General features: G+C 32.0%; 1 long non-coding RNA gene across 1 annotated transcript; it reads left to right on the top strand.

Moving 5' to 3' along the window:
• The first annotated feature begins 930 nt into the window (after positions 1-930).
• On the top strand, positions 931-10,916 carry LOC134260948 (uncharacterized). The gene is made up of 4 exons (XR_009990671.1): positions 931-1,053; positions 3,272-3,355; positions 9,820-9,837; positions 10,899-10,916. It is a non-coding gene; the product is annotated as an uncharacterized LOC134260948 (long non-coding RNA).
• Positions 10,917-11,592: the final 676 nt, after the last annotated feature.

Raw genomic sequence — 11,592 nt, forward strand, 5'->3', positions numbered from 1 at the left:
CACATATTCGACTACTTCTTAAGATTGACAGGGGAAATTTCTAAACTTGCTACAGGGTACCCCTGGGGAAAGGACATTAAATTTGTTCAAATGAAAGACCAATCATCTTTTAAGGGGAGATATTTAGGAATTAGTGATAAAAACAATGGCATCTTTTTAAAATCTTCTTCTCAAGAACCACTGGCCAAGGAAACATATATATGGACACATCTTTAAGTAATGCAGCTTCAAGTTTGTTCAATCATCACCACCGCGGGAAGGGCGAGATTGTAATGGACCATCGAAGTTTTACATAGGTGTGCATGGAGAAAATCTTTCAATATCTTCTTTCCAAGAACAACAAAGCCATAAAAAGTCCTGTTTATATGGAAACATACTTAGGTAGTGTAGATTCAAATTTGTTAAAATAATAACTGTTCATTGTACCGACCATAGAACGTACGAAATGATGAATTGAAATCAGACTGGTGATATTCTTGTTTCAGCAACTTGCTTTTCAATAATTTACCTCGTTTAAAAATTATTCAAACGTAGAGCTTGCTCATGTGTATTGAATCAACTGAAAGATGTAAACTCCATGAGCAGGAAATACCAAGTCGTGATTGTTATATTTATTTGGAAGCATACATAGATAAACTGGTGTAGATTCAGGTTTATTCAAGAAAAGATAAAGAGAACACACTCTTTCTGCATTTGTTTTTCGAGTTAACCAATATTGTTCTTGTAAACCTTTTCTTTCTTTATCCTTGTCGATTAAAAAAATACCCAATTCAATATTAATTCCATTTCCTGACAATGTATAAGGATTTCGTCAGAGGTGTATTAGTGCCTAGTGTCTATGGAGCTAATTTTAGACATGTTCACTTTGCAAATTATCCATGCATTGGCTTTTAAAAAACAGAGGACCAATTTACTGAATTGCCTTATCTTAATTACATCGTTGAGACTCTTAAGATATAATCTGATCAATTTACAGACCCCTGGCGAAATGTATCATCCAGACTTTTGAAACGCACACTAAGAGTGAAAATCTGTTTGAATTTAAGCCGAAAGGTAAGTTCAGATCTTCATATATTATGTTTTGACAAGTGTATTGAGGTATATATTTGCGTATTATTCAATGAAAAAGTTTCCATTTTTATTTTTCTGTAATTTGTATGAAAAGATACCATTTTATGTCATTTGGATATTGATATGGTTTCATCATACATATTTGATAAAAAAAAAATTGCTCTTTGCTCTATCTTATGTATTCTTTTGATTTATATATAATTTAATTTTGCTTGTATTCTTGCCTCTCATTGGTTGATTTCCAAAAAGGAACGCATAACATTTTGTATAATCTGGTTTGGTGTGGGGACACACCCCCTTGACAACCAGCATAATCATCTGTATCCATCAATACCCTCATTTCCAGTCCTTGGGATTCATGGAAAATTCCAGATTTAATGAATGTACCTTTAATTTCAAACAGTTACTCGATCTTACCTCATGTAAACAAGCATCATGGCTGCTAGATCTATGTATCAGTTTTTACCTCCCCTCGCTTCCCATCACTTCCGTTACTACGGTTGTATTATTGCGCGGTAAGTTTGAACTCATAAAAACAACACAATTCTACATCCCCAGTTGAATAATTATTTTAAAATTAAATTATAAGGAATGACTCTAATTCTTGGCCAAATTATCGAGTATAATATGGTTTGGGTCAGTTTACGCTTTTTTATAATCCGCTTCGCGGATTATAAAGCGTAAACTGACCCAAACCATATTATACTCGATAATTTGGCCAAGAATTAGAGTCATTCCTTAAAATTATATATTTTTTCAATCTTTACCGTAACCTTTATGTTAGCTAATAAGAAAATATGTTATCACTGTCTTTTCTTGACATATTTCATATTTAAAGCCATACAGTTAAAATATTAAAAAAAAAAAGCAATTAATATCCCTTTTGAATTGAGCAATGACTATTAAAACTAATGCATTGGAGACGATTGAAGTTGCGTACATTTAAATTCAATAAGATAAACCTTGTTACACATTTTTTTTTACCTGCGCTTCAATAATTTCTGATCGATAAAATCTTATAGTTACAAATAAAGATTGAACACAACTTTTGAAAACTACGATTAGTTTGACCTTGTAGTTTCGTCGTAAATATCGATATATAATCTTTGCAGAATCTTGAAAAAGAGGTTTTTTGAAATTGTCATTTATTTACTTTTTTGTGTATCATAATACCATGAGGAAGACACAATTTTATGAAGAGAATCAAACATTCAAGAACCAGTTCTGACGATTTTTTGTTCTGAACAATGTTTTATTATTTCAATGTAACACCGTAAATTCTTAAAAGCCAATGAAGGCGATCCAAGTCATACACCTTGAAGCAATGTGTTAAAATGATTTTATTTCGGATTTGTGGCTTGACAGCTATTATTCTAACAAAAAAGAACCAAATAAATCGAGAAAAAGTCTCTAAATTAAAAGAGAGGCGGACCATGTAATGTGTTTAAGTGAGCGATGTTGCACGACGTGTAAATGATAAATGATTGATTGATTGTATACAATTTAACGTCCCTCTCCAGAATATTTCACGGATATGGAGACGTCACCATTGCCGGTGAAGGGCTGCAAATTTAGGCCTATGCCCGGCACTTATGGCCTTTGAGCAGGGAGGGGTCTTTATCGTGCCACACTGCTGTGACACGGGGCCTCGGTTTATACGGTTCATCCGAAGGACCGCCCGATTTAGTCGCCTTTTACGACAAGCAAGGGGGTACTGAGGACCTATTCTAAACCGGATCCCCACGGGAACTAAATGATAAAGAATATACAGAAAAAAGATTTTTGTTTAGAAAATTAGAAGATTTTTCATAAAGTAAAAGCATCCATTTTCCGACCTCTTAGAACAACAGGCCTGGGCACCCATACTAAGGGAGGGGGAGGGGCGTGGAATAAAAAATCAGGTCTTAATAAGGATGGAAATTCTTGAAATACTATGCTATTTTCGGAAAAATTATTGTTCATAGATAGTTATATATTGAAGACAAATAGATTTTTAAGAAATTTTTCAGTTCACATGGTACATGTAGTTAGGTTATTTTACAGTTATTTGCTTTAATGAAGTCAATGTTAAATTCAGTATTGCATGGACATTAATTTCAAAGATTTGGTTCTGAGTTATTTCATATTTTTAGGCTTTTATAAATATTTATTTTATACCCATTTGAGTCTTTTTGAAAAGTAATGCTATTTCTCATTTCAGATAAAGATATGGGTAATACAAAAGGCAAGATAATTATTTCATGTACGCAGGGAGACGAATTAGCAAATGCTATTCATAAGAAAGGTAAAAGTTTTTATTGTTTTTGTTTTACAGCAAATTTAGGTTTATATTTTGAATCGTCCTTAAAAAGACTCTCATATTATTGTTTACATATATGTAAAAACGTTTAGTTGAAAGGAATCTTTGTTGTTGATTTAACTTTGGCATTCATCGTTGGGACAACAAAATGAGATTTTTTTGGGCTAACATTGTGATTTGTTTTTAGATATCATTACCCATTATAATCTAAACTAGAGGTACTGTGAGCGATGAGCTCACTAAATGATACCCCCCGCCTCCCATATGGTTATTACTGGTGAAAAAGTCTATGTTTTCCTGTGGCCGGGAAACTCAAAATATATGTCGAATCAAAAAGTAAAATAGGAGGTGCACAATGGCAATATGTAATAAAGATTCTGTGAAAGTTTCATCAAATTTCATTCAGTGATATTAGAGGAGTTGCGGATAAGAGATGGGAACCCCAAAGCGTAACAGACGGACGGACAGACAGACAGACGGCAAGACGGACAGACAGACGGACGGAATTAACGATTACTATATACCCTCCCGCTTTTCAAGCGGGGGGTATAATAATATTACCTAAAATGGAAACGCTATGTCTCGGTCGAAAAACTTTACAGGTCATGTCAACATTTCATCTTCCTAAGGTATGTCACCCGTGAAATTTGTTAAATCAAGGATTTTTTGAGAAGTATATTTATACCCCCCGCTTGAAAAGCGGGAGGGTATATAGTAATCGTTAATTCCGTCCGTCCGTCCGTCCGTCCGTCCGTCTGTACGTCCGTCCGTCTGTCTGTCCGTCCGTCTGTTACGCTTTGGGGTACCCATCTCTTATCCTCAACTCCTCTTAAACCACTGAGTGAAATTTAATGAAACTTTCACAGAATCTTTATTATATATTGCCATTGTGCACCTCCTATTTTATTTTTTGATCCGACAAATATTTTGGGTTTCCCGGCCACCGCAAAACATGGACTTTGCCATTATAATCATATGGGAGGCGGGGGGTATCATTTAGTGAGCTCATTGCTCACAGTACCTCTAGTTTTGATAAGTACTCATATAGTGTAACTCAAAATCGCAGAGAAAAGAGGGGGTCAGTGTGCATCTTACTGATCTACGGTGCAATTAAATTGACCTTTTTGCACTTAAATTTTAACTCTTTGGTTCATTACTTTAACCTTTATTATATTTTATCAGATGTAACCATGGCAATAGATATAATCTTATTTTACTTAAAATAGTTTAAATAATATTTATCATTGAACAAGTCTTGCAAATTAATGCGCATAAATTTTTATGTGACCTTTTTGCACTAAAAAGTAACATGTTTGGGGGTATTAAAAACTAAATAAGCAATAAAACATTTTCTTAAATCAAGCTTTTTATGACTTAAGTGCTGATAAGTCACAAGTATTGAGTAGTTTGAAATAATGAAAGAAAAAGTTGAGGTCAGTGATGTTAATTTTGAAATATTGGTCAAAATATGCGATTTTCAGGCGAAACATGTTGCAAATTTTATCATGACCTCTTTGATTGATTGATTGATTGATCGTATATTGTTTAACGTCCCTCTCGAGAAGTTTTCACTCATATGGAGACGTCGACCTGGCCTCTTTGACATATCTTCATATTTTGGCAAAGTTTGTTGAGGGAAGGTGTAAATATTGTTCTAAAAATGCAGAATTTTGAAATATTGGTCAAAATATGCGATTTTCAGGCGAAAAATGGTGTAAATTTTATCATGACCTCTTTGACATATCTTCATATTTTGGCAAAGGTTGTTGAGGGAAGGTGTAAAACTTGTTCTAAAAATATAAATTAAGACCTATATTAGATATTCCTAACAATACCCAAACGGAAAATATTCTCCGAGCATAAGTATGTGAGGCTAAAGTTCCATGATGTTAAATTTAATAGATGTGCAGATTTGCAGAATTTTCTGCTAAATATCCTTCCACCGCAAAAAAATAGTCCCTCATAAATCTGGTTTCTTTGTAGATTTTTGAGCGTCTTTTTTCGTTGATTGTTACAAAATTTGCATTGTTGAGTTTTAATATGTCATAAAAATTGAATTTTGATAAATAGTTTTGAAGTAAGAGGTTCTGCGTGAACTTTTCTAAAAAGTTGACGAGTGACGTACCTTAAAATTAAAATTAAAATTGCAAATATAAGTAACTCGAAAGGATAATTTTTTCCCGTTTGATTAACAGTGGCTTTAAAACAGAAAAAGCAGTTAAATAGCCCCCTCCATCGTCGATGAAAAGGAATGATTTTAAATAACAGCATGGAACATTATTGATGGTTAAGTTTGCTAAAGTAGATTTTACAGTTGCAAAAGAAAAATATCAAAAGGTAAAACTTACACACATGAAATTCCTAAAATAGTCTTGACAAGAGTTGGTGAAATTTAGATACTTTCTCTGACTAGAGAATTTGGAACATAATACATAAGTGGATGAATCAAATTGCCAAAAACTGAAATAAAAAAAATTCAATTTAAAAACTGTAAATAGTTTTAAATTCTAAAACTTTTTTGTAAGATATGTACAAATAGGTTTTGTTTTTGTTCGTAGCGCCATGGTATCAAATTTTTGTTTATTTAGGAATTGTTTAATTGTAGTGTTTTTAACCGACAATACATTTAAGCAACTTAAAATCACATATGTTCGAGGGGCAAATATTTATGCTTTCAGCAAAATATTTTTGTTCATGGGGACTTCGTGGTTAAAGAATTTTTTAGTAGCAATCTATATTGAAAAATGCATTTCATGCTGGACATACATTCCTTGGTCTTTTTTCAACTTGAAAACTACAAAACCTCCAGAAAATAAGCGTATGCAGAAGAGGTAACCTAAGATGTTTGGGATAGGGTGAGTAAGGTTTGAATATACGGTAAGATTATTCTTCGTGAATACACCGTGGTCATGGAAAAGGGATATATCCATAAAGCGAGTGGCGGTCAAAGAAACACAACACGAAACCTTAAATTATGTCTTTGCATTACTAAATAACTGCACAAGTATAGAATCCTGATGATCCTTGACGTTCTTTTAAACAATCTGTAAAATCTAAGTTTAACAAACCAGTTTTTACTAAAGTAATAGATTAAATGATAGACAATCATGGATGCATAGAAAAAAACTAAACCTATATAAAAATATGCTCTGCTCCTTAAACAAGATACATGTTATACATTTTTTTTTAGAATAAGACGAATAAATGCGAATTACATCAACCCCCCCCCCCCCCTTCGGAAATTTATTTATGAATACATGTATTTATGTTACATTACATTCATGAAAGCAGGAATTTCATGTATTTTCTTTGCCATTCAGCAAAAACATTTATTTACTGTCCGTTTAAGAAAGTACGTGTAAATACCGAATAATAAGAAAATTCGTGTATTTTGCTGAAAAATTTAGCTGTCCGTCTTTATGTCTCTCTGTTACGCAGTGGGGTATCCATCTCTAATCATTAACTCCAGTTTTACCACTGAATGAAATTTAATAAAACGTTCAGAGAGTCTTAATCACATAATGCCATAGTGCACCTCTGATTTTACTTTTTTAATGCGACACATAATTGTGTTTTCCCATAGCAAAACAATTACACTGCCATTATATTCATATGGGAGGCGGGGTATCATTTAGTTATCTCAATCCTAACAATACTTCTAGTTTAAACTATATTCAGTGAATATATTAATAAACACAGTTTTCCTACTTTGAAATGTTAAAATTGTGAGGGTGGAAATGCCTTAAAGTAAAATTTCCTGATTGAATTACTGACTTTAGGTTACTTTGCAGGTATGTCTATGAGTATTTTATGTGTTTTCTTTATACTCAAGGAACACCGAGAGAATTTTTATATCTATCTATATATAACTAAGAAATCATCGAGAGTTTAAGATAGATTCTAGGGATTTTCTGATAATTTTTTTACGAGATAATTTAGTCTGAAAAGAACCCTGAATAATTATAAAATATATTTAGTTTTTCTTCACATTAGAATTGAAATGTATATTTCATATGTAGTATTTCAACCATACAGAATATTTCCAGATCAGTAGCCGATATTTGAATCCACAAGGATTAGCTTAATTTGGATATAACATAGTACATATTCCTTTGAACCAATCTATGTATATTTATTTATTCACCAATCAAGGGCCCTCTGGAGGCATATACAACTAGGAAACAAACAATGTGATCATTATTATAACAATGCAAAATTGACATGATCCCACGGTGGGATTGGAACCCGCGACGTAAGGATTGACTCCTTACTTCGCGACAATAGAGCAGACGCAGACAAAAAAAATCTTTTTGGCCATATTTACTCTCTAACGAACTGTCTTCTATCATAAATAAATATAATGATGAAAAGAATCGCATATTATTAAAATTAATGAGCTAAAAATAATTTTAGCAATGATTTTTTCAGGTTATATATAAAAAAATAATTCCATATTTTAAAACTGCGTCTGGATCATGCTAATTTTTAGCTGCGAAATGTCTCATAACCAGGAGGAATGAAATATTTATCTTAGCAAAGATCTTTATATGTATTATTGTAATCTTTCTATTCTATCGCAACAATGCTGAGCTTGTGATTTTCAGTGAGTGATGTTGCACGGCGTGTTGATGACAAAGAATCTGCAGCAACAGATTTTTTTTTAAACTTGGAAGACTTACCTTTTTTTTTATAAAGTGAATGCATTGCCATAGTTTAGTTCTGAGGTAATTTCCTATATGTTTCAACACTCATTTTAGTTCATTGAAAAGTTATGCTATTTCTCATTTCGGATAAAGATATGGGTATTAAGATAAGTAAGAATATTTCATGTACCGAGGGAGACCAATCACTGAAAGACATACAAAAGAAAGGTTAATTTTCGATAGTTTTTCCAGCAAATTTAGCTTAGTTATGTGAATCGATTTTAAAGAGAAAAATGATTTTCTAGTTGATTCAATATTGGCATTCATCTTTGTTCCAAAAATGAGCTTTGTTGGCCTAACGTTGTGCCAATATATTGGTACAGACGGATGGTTTTTTAAATAAACATGCATGTATGCGTTCATTCAAGCATTCCATTCTTTTATACTTTGATCAAAGAAGAATAAGGAGATAACGAGCAGTATTCAATCTCACAGTCCATAAAACAATTTATTATATACCTAATGTGTATCACCCAATTTTACTGTTGAATTTACGCTATCACGTGACGTCGTGATCCGATTTTCCGGATCACCAACATGTTGTTTTCTGAATCCATATCACCACTCTCTGAAACTGTTGACGTAGTACGCAGAAATATGACGTTATTTTTCTTGCGCGTTAAAAAGTCCCTTGTAATTATGCCTTTTTTAAATGGATTAATATTATACAATTGATCTCTAAGGTTTATTCTAATATATTTAGCCAGTTATAAGGGGGTATATGATAAATTTATCATTATAACTGTAACTTGATCCGAAGAGCCGTATCACGTGTCGTTGACAGGCGCGGATCGTCAGATCAAACTCGACGCTTTGCGTCTGTCAACTCGACGTGATACGACCCTTCGGATCAAGTTACTGTTATAATAATATATATATACAAAATTGACACCCGAAACAACAGAGGTGGGATCAAAAATATGCTTTGTTTCTTCTTAATATAATTTTCCATATATTACAACTGCCCATTAGCGCAAATCAAAAAAAAAAAAAAAAATTAAAGAAAGCGAAAAACGAAATTATCAAATAAAGAAAATAAAAATATTTAAGAAAACATAACAAAATTATTAAACTTCGCTAAATGTAAATGCAGACATCACACTTGTTTTAATGTTGAAACAAAATCGGATCTATAACAAATGTGAGTTTTATGGAATGATTTATGGGTTTAGGCCCTTACCATGTTCAACTGTTCTTGTTTCATTTTTTTATTTAATACACCAATCCACACTTTTCCAAAGTTATGTCCCTTGGCCGCCATCTTAGGGGATAAACCCATACAATCCACAGAGTAGCCTTTGTAGTTTTTAGGTTTGTAACTTCGTCATTTGACTTTAAAAAAGCTCTTCCTTTTGTGTACTGATTGCCCCAAGATGGGGCTACCCATACAGTGAAAGAAAAAAAATAAACACTATGGATTTTTCACAGCACGCCCAAATATTTCGTAGCATAAAGAGGAGAAATGACGCTTCTTTCCCTTTTGACCTTTTGGTTGACCCCGCAGAGGGAAACAACTTTTGCAAAGTGTGGATTGGACTATTAAATCGTTTTCTTTATTTTATTAGATCATTCTCTTTATTTCATTATTTCGTTTTCCTAATCCAATAATTTCGTTTTCTTTACTTAATAAATTTGTTTTGTTTATTTTTTTTTGTATTCTACGTTTTATATTCATAAGTAAACTTTGACTTACACGTGTTTCATTACATGTACAGCAATTAATTCAAAGTTTATGTATGTTTACAGATTTCGAATTTTTTGAATGTAAGTATTAAACATTTTAAATATTGCATGGTTATATCATTCTTTTGTTTGTTAATATATGCAATATTGAGAAAAAAAATGCAAATATCGTACAGACATTCTTTTATAATTTTAAACCGGTCATTTAGGTTTTTATAAAAGTAAGATATTTAATTTATTTTACATTTATAAAATATATGGAGATAACGAACCGCATTCAAGCTCAAAAGTCCATAAAACGATACAAAATTGGAGCAATGCAAAACACAAGAGGTTGGAACATAGTGCCACGGAGGAGTGAGCACCCCCTGCCGACCAATCACAACTGCCGTGTGCCCCTTGTCATTATAGGAAAATAACGGAAAAATCCGTCCTCAATGCATTGTGTAAATAATGGTCTCACGAAAAGTATGAGAAACGTCAGTCGGCATTTGACATACTTAGAGCATCCTCTTGCGTATCTATTTAACTAAGAGATACATGTATAAACTCCGTATGCAGATGGTGGTGGAATATTTCTGCGTAAAAAGAAAAAAAAACGACGTTTGAAATGCAAAAGTCATCACTATTAACAACATAAATAATATGTTTTGAGAGAATGATCGATAAAAAAATATTTTGATCATTACAGTATGCTAAACAAAGCTCTCCCTTCAGAACGATCTTTTATACAAATGACTTCTAGCATCCTTACATTACTTCTTTAATCAGAGTTAATAGTTTTTCATGTTGAAAGAATAAAGATAGAATAATCACTGAACTACAATTTACGATACAGTTTCTGTCTTGTTTTTCTGTCACAATTTACAAATTTAGATTTGAATATTTAAAAAAGGTTTTTAATATTTACATTATATGGGACAATCTTTTACAAAATGCACTTTTTCTTTATCTACTTATCTCACGTTTGGATTGGAAAAAAGCAAAATATATGACCGGAATTCATTTTAACAAAATGTTTTACAATGTTCCTTTTGCTCAAGTTTTAACTTCTTTTTCATTTGTTTGGATATATGAGTAGGTTTGAATGAGAGAAGCACAATTTGTTCTGTATTATTGAAAATATCATTTGTCTATTACAGTTCCTGAGCGTTCAGACAGTAAGTATAAAACTATGTAAGAATTATCGCTCTCCTTAAAAACAAAAAAAAAAAAAAGAAGAAAAATAACAAATAAATAAAAAATAAAAAAGATAAAAAAAAATAAATTAAAAAAATAAATAAATAAAATAAATAATAAAAAAAAAACGCTGTTACTTCTTTTAGCAATTACATCTGGACGGCAGTGAGTACATATATATTTCCTGAACTTATTTTTTTTAAATTATTTTTTTTAGAATCATTAAACATGAGCCATGACGTATTTGGAATTTTATTTTCTTGTATATTTTATTAAAATGTATATTATATTATTAAATACTTTTTTTGTTTATTTTAGTTTGCCAGCTTTCACGCTGTGAGTATATCTTCGTCACCGTTGATAAACTATTTCTCATTCTTTTAGAAGACAATAAAGTATGTGTTTGTAAGCTATTTATATTTTTAATTCTTGAAGTGTTAGGTTTTCATATTACACTTGTTATACCCACCGCTTGAAAAGCGGGAAGGTATATAGTAATCGGGATATCCGTCCGTCTGTATGCCTAGCTGTCCGTCCGTCTGTTACGGTTTGGGGTTCCAATCTCTTATTAACAAGTCCTCTCATAGCACTGAATGAAATCTGATGAAACTTTGACAAAATCTTTAATATTGCCATTCTACACCTCATATTCTTTTT

Source organism: Saccostrea cucullata, unplaced genomic scaffold (assembly GCF_032062105.1).
Source record: "Saccostrea cucullata isolate Sc308-1 unplaced genomic scaffold, CSIRO_AGI_Scuc_v1 ctg1266, whole genome shotgun sequence".
Lineage (NCBI taxonomy): Eukaryota > Metazoa > Mollusca > Bivalvia > Ostreida > Ostreidae > Saccostrea > Saccostrea cuccullata.